We start from the raw sequence: 7,031 nt of genomic DNA on the forward strand, positions 1-7,031 counted from the left end.
ATAGCCACTTGCTTGTGCAATAGGGTGAAGTTTGAATCTACTTAGTATTGTATGTTTGAATCTTCCCGTTGATGCTTAGGACTGCAACTGGTCAGTCTCAGTCCTAAGCATCAATGGGAAGATTCAAACATACAATACCAAGTAGATTAATAATTCCTATTCACAATCAATGGACATACTTTATTCTATATTAATGCAGATTAAATAGAATAGTGACAAGAATTATGAAGTGTTAAATTGGACGAATACTTATATTTCACTGACTATGAATACTCTTCAAGAAAATAATCATGGATCCGAATTGAAAGACTATAATGCTTTTAAGTCAACATAAAAGTGGTTAGTTCTGTTTACAGTTTGTGAAATTAACCATTTCATATATTACGTATTACAAACCCACCAAGATTAATAACCTGTCAACCAGCCAACCAATCGTAATCAGTTGACCTTCATTTGAATTTGTTCAATAATAAAAACCACTTTATCAACAAACAGGTCATATGATTCTTCAATGAAACGTTATTGACATTTTCACTATGACTTAGTGGCTTTAAAACTCATAAATATCAGATTTATCTATTTGCCAATGAGATTGAAATTATTCACTTTGTTTTGTTAGTAATTAAAGTCCAGATTACAAAATCGATGTAATATTAAATAAATAATATTATCTTATATAGTTGAGATCATGAGTCAATTGAAGCTAGATCACCATGGAAAACCTGGAAGCACTGGACGGCTGTTTCGTCCTATTGTGGGACTCCTCAGCAGTGCGCATCCACGATCCCGCCTCGCGAGATTCAAACCCAGGACCTGTCAGTATCGCGCCCGAGCACTTAATAATATTAGCTTTGATAACTTTTAATGACCAATTTTGTGCGCAATACTACTTCCCAAGGTAAATTATTATTGTCAGTAATCTAATATTTCTACCATAGAAAGCAGTTCGCATACGACGCATATATGCCGACTAAGACTAATCCAATTACATATAAAATATCAACAAGGAGAATAATCATAACCAAGAGCTTGAACAGAATGGTTTATTACATTCCTAACTATATTCCTCTGAATGATTATATTACATACAAATATTAAAGACAAATGCCCAAATATTAGATATTGTTCATCTAGCTTCCTTCGGAAAAAAAACCTGAAGTATAAATATTCTTTCATTAAAGTAAACTGTGTAATAGGAACAACAGTTTTATGTCAATCAATGATCATTACTATCATCTCAGTTTGATCTAGTAAAGTTTTCTGTTCAATAAAGTGAGATTTATGCAAACTCATATCATTCGACGTGTCAGCAGCTACCTAATGTCACTAAATATTCAAGAAGTTTTCACTAATCAAATAGTTACTAAACCGAAGAGTAACGAGTAATGGTTGGATCAACAGTATTAGAATTTGTTAAGATAAAACAGTTGTTAATTGTTTCACGAGTCTTAGGTGCTCATTCTTTTCATGTCAGTTGGTAAGGCGGTTTCTATTCATATTCTTTAAGTTGTTTATTAAAGGTAGGCTGAGCATGGAAAATCGATATCAGAGATTATCTGCATTTCATAGAAAATTGAATGTCTGATATTTTTTGGCTGAGTGTAACTGGCTTTAGTGGATAAGATTTACTTACTGAAGGAAGTAACTGACACAAGTCGCAAAATGTAGGAAATTCGAATTTTTTCTCATTGAGAAATTACAAACGTACCATCAATATATGGTTATGTCTAGACTACTTTTTTCTCAGTTTAAAATAAAATCATTTTTATTTTAGGAAGAAATAGAAAACTTTCATTCTGTATAACAAACAAATTATCAATATCGGGTTGTAAAGATTGCTGAGTTTTAATTCAGATCATGAATGGATCAATGTTAGAACACTGAAAACCTAGGAGCACTAGACTGCCGTTTCGTTCTAGTGTGGGACTCCTCATCAACGCGCAGGTTCTGGATTCGAAAACCCCATGCGGGATCGTGGATTTGTACTGCTGAGGAGTCCCATACTAGGACGAAACGGCCGTTCAGTGCTTCCAGGTTATATATATATATATATATATATATATATAATTTTAAAAAAACTCAATGACTCGTCATTTAAAGCTTTAACACCCTTCGATTAACATATTTGGCTGTATTCTGACTGACGTTCAATTAAATTTCAAATGACTGGGGTAGGTTCCCACAATGATTACAAATGCATTTCGGTGACAAGAATCAGAAAACACGATATTTTCAGGACGATTACTTGCTGATTGTATTTAAGCACCCAATAATGGCAGTCGTATTGATTTTAGATAGTTGACGGTAGTTGATCAGTAACTCTGGACCTAATTTTCCTGCTAGGTGGTACTTATGCGCATGCCTTATTTATAGTATTTAGACAATTGATGCCTTCTGATTGATTCGAACAACTGTCACCCAATTTCACAGTCTAAGATCTTATCACTGAAATATTCACGCAGCCATTGACGTTCTCTAAGGTTAGGATGATAAATTCCCTCAAGATTTCAAGTATCTATTGCTGATGTGCACCAACTAACACGTAACCTAGGTTCAGAGATTCCTGCCAACTAAGTCCGACTAGCTAATATGCAATCTAAGCTCCATTGTCTTCCGATTTCAGTCAATTTAAGATGTAACACGGTCACCACCTTTGATGGAAAAATACTTTACTCGGGAATCGGTCAGTTTTTTATAAATTACTCCAGTACATTTCATTTGGATAGTTGATCTATCTAGTAAACATTATAGCTGATGAAAAAAATCTACAGCTTAGACGACTACATTTAGCGGAGTTGTGTTCTCTGAGCAAAATAGCTTAGCTGAAAAGTTTTCGTTGTCATTTCATGTAAAAATGACCTGATATACTGATAAATAACTTTTTTGCGTAGTTCTATGAAATAAATTACTACAGTAGGTTATGATTTTGAGAACGAAAATGAAAGCTTCACAATTAAACCACTTAATTCGAAAGACAAATTACTACCAACCCTGTAACTCTTAACATTTTGCCATATCAAGTTTTCAACTGGTAACAACCTTATTTCTTATCGTGATGGTGTTTAGTATAAATAGATCTGTTCTCGGGTGAAATGACTGGTTTTACGAAATTACGACAACTCTCATTTCAGTTTTTCTCTTGTATCAATTCGGAGTTATTTACTTCATACTCTGAATTGTTTATTAAAACAAAGGAAACTGTGATCACATGATTGCAATAGAGGAAAAGATGTTTTCTTTACCATCGGAATTCTGTACATAATTGTCATCCAAGGTCAGTGTACATACTAGAACAACATAAAATATCGAATTCAGTGACCTACATATTACTCTTATTATCAAAGTATATTTAATACGTTGAGCTAACAATTTGCATTAGTACAATGTAAACATAAGTCAACTGAGTTTTTAAACAAAACAGTCTTAATAGCATTTTACTAAGTTTGTAGGAATTTCAATATTTCTGTACTCTCATTGTAATGAGTAAAACGAACAAGAAAGTATATAATGTGTCACTTTTTAGTAATCTTTAACATCTAATTGGACATCCGATCTATTTCGCACTTATCTAGAATAATTAACCAGATACGAAGCATCCTAGTTCGAGATATATTACTCCACCAGCATCATTGAAGTACTTCAACAGTTTAGATATTCGAGGTGTAATGAGTAATAGTCGCAAAATCCAAAGACAAGAAACTGACGGTGTTCATTATCTCAGACGACTAACAAATGAACCCTACGATTGTTTAACTTTTTACCTTATGGCTTTCCAATAGTGCACATCCGCAGTAAATTGATCAACTGACACCAATGAATAACATGAAAATCTTGTATTCCTTCATTTACAGAGAGACTAACATAATTCTCTAAAGCTTCAACAGAACCCTTAGGGTACATCGGTTTAACACTTACTAGTATTGTGGTTATAACGTTCAATTTTGTCAACAAATACCATTCAGCAGTTTAAAAATTCCTATTGAATATTCAAAAATGAAGAATATTTGAGCGAACAAGTGTTTCTGCAATAACATCATCAGGTTCTACAGTTATAAGTTCATAATTATGATATTTTACAAAGGCCAAAATAAGTCATGTATTAATGAATTTGACAATGTTACATGAGTCCCACAATAGGACGAAACGGCCGTCCAGTGCTAATAATAATATTGTTGTGTGGATATAACATGTAATAAGAGGGGTGTTACTAATGTAATTACGATGAAAAAGAATTCATGTGGATTGGGAAAGATGGATGTGAAGATTAAGATAAATATAATCAGAAAAAATGGGATGGGGATAGGAGGTTTACAATATTCCGTTTAGGTATCCGTTGATTCAGTTGTAGGCCAAGGTAAACATAAAGGCCGGATATACCTTTTCTGGAGTTGACTCAAATGGCTTGGGCCACGTGGAGTAGCCGTAACCTAGATTCTTGAGGTAAATTCTTTGGAACTTGATATAAAACAGAGAAAGCTTTGCCTATTTTGATATGATGTTTGCCATTTACCAAGTGAGAAAGAATAGCACTATTGATCAATTTAGTAACGCCTTTTATGGACGATACTGGTACATAGTCAAGAACACGTAAGGATAAAGCTCTCTGAATACGGCCTACGTAACTAGCTCCACAGGAACAGTTGAATTGGTATACATACATAGAGAAGCCCATCATTGGTAACGAATCCTTGATTTGTTGTGTAAGTGCTGGTTTAGTTGATAAAATTATATATAGCTTGGCGGTGTGAAAAGTCCTCTCAACAGATCTTTTGAGTCGTATCAAAATATCACCCGCTTCGTCCCATTTAAAGTCCAGTTTCAGATATGTTTTTTTACTGAGTCGCAATCTCTTTTTTTTCTACCTTCTACTGGGAATTTTCCGACGAAAGTATCTGGATAGCTGTTATTTCGTAATGTCTTCTTTAGTGTATCTATTTCACTATCTACATTACTCCAAATCATTCTAACCTTTCTAATCTATAAATAACACAGTTTCGGAGTTTATATGTCGTAACAGATACAAACGTTCACCAATTCTTAACATGTAACATTGTCAAATCCATTAATACATGACTTATTTTATCCTTTGCAAAATATCATAATTATGAACTTATAACTGTAGAACCTGATGATGTTATTGCAGAAACACTTGTTCGCTCAAATATTCTTCATTTTTGAATATTCAATAGGAATTTTTAAACTGCTGAATGGTATTTGTTGACAAAATTGAACGTTATAAGCACAATACTTGTTAGTATTAAACCGATGTACCCTAAGCGTTCTATTGAGAATCTTACTAGGCTGCTTAAATGTTAAGAATGTTCAGAAATGTTCGCCCTAATAATCCAGTACTGTAAGAATTATATATATATATATATATATGTGTCATGTTATAAATCTGAGGATGGAGTTTTTCATATAATTAAAATCTCAGCTAAATATTAACAGTTCCTTGCTCGGTTAAAGAATTTTCAAGTTGATTTCTGTAACTTAAAAAGCCGATGCGTATTTTGACGTGGAATAGGTGAGGCTCATCAATCCAGTTGACGAAATGTTCCTCAGGTGTATTTGTTGTTTAATACACTTCACTATGGTGTGTTTGTAATCCTGACGAAAATCATATTCGCTCTAAGGTGTGAATGCTTAGATTTCAGTATAGTAACAAACAGTAGCATCATCAGAAAACTCTTCAGACTACAAATCATATACAAGACAGACTTGTACACGTAAGTCAATAATATTACATACAGCATGTCATTATTCTAGTCATTAGTCCATCATCATTCATTGGTAAGTAGAAGCTGTATTGTAATGAGATCATGTGGATTTTAACTATTAAAGAGCTAAACAAATATTCTTATTATTTCATTGGTAAAAACTAATATTTTTTGTTCTGTTTTAGATGTCACGTTCGACTTATTAATTTAGATAGAATTGAACTCCTACATTGGTATGTCTAAATCCGGAAGTACTGTGATGCATGAGAACGTGATTCTTACCAATCAAGTATACTGAGAAAAACATTTGAATATTATCGGCTTTTAGTAAAATTAAAACCTATTAGCTTTTAGAAAAGAACATAAATCTGGATAACGTTGAAATATGTGACTACATATAAGTTAGTTGACGGATTATTCCATGGATTATGTTTTTAAGAATCGAGAGATCACTGTGATATATTTAGATTTTGCAATAAGTTGACCATCTTGGATACAGAGAGAGAGGGGGAGATCTAATATATTTATTTATAACTATATTCTAAAATACAGTTCAGCTTACTTAAAATCTATATTCTTAGTTTCAGACAGTCAGTCAGCTACAACGTAGGACCAGGCGCATATATGCATCGGTCCAAGTTGCCATACCTTATTAGCACAACAAGATGAACACCGTATTCATAGAAGTAGTTAATTCAGTGGTGCTAATATATAAGAGAAAGGTTGTATATAAGGATATAGTATAGGAAGGAAGACAGACATGAAGCAATTTTAATCTCATAGTTTAAGGGAAGATAAGGAGTGTATACACCTACGCCATTGTGATCGATTCTCAGCCATGTCACCTAGAGTCTCCAAACATTGGTTACGATAGTCACGCGGACCCCAACCAAGTAGTCTGCATCTACCAACATGGCTTAGACTAAAAGTTAGTGACTTCAAGCTCTGATAGAAATGAAACTCTGTTGATCTACTATTTGGGATATTCAAATATCACGGTTGGGTACTCTGATTTCAATAGAAAGTAGATATTTCTAAAGTTGAATAATCCAGTATGCGTAAAATTGTTTTACTGATCAAAATATTAGATGGTAAATCCAATAGCTTGTAGATTAAAAGAAAACAATCTTTTCAACTCCGAAATTCACTGATAACGTTTAGTGAGATCAAAACTCATACGGAATCTCCAATGTCATTCACCGAAAATTTTTGAAACATACAATTCATAACTACTCTAGTCACATAGTTTGAGCTTTCGATCATACGTCCATTAAGCACCTTAGTTATTATGGGATAACTGAGAAGGCTAGTATC

Source organism: Schistosoma mansoni, assembly GCF_000237925.1.
Source record: "Schistosoma mansoni, WGS project CABG00000000 data, supercontig 0142, strain Puerto Rico, whole genome shotgun sequence".
NCBI lineage: Eukaryota > Metazoa > Platyhelminthes > Trematoda > Strigeidida > Schistosomatidae > Schistosoma > Schistosoma mansoni.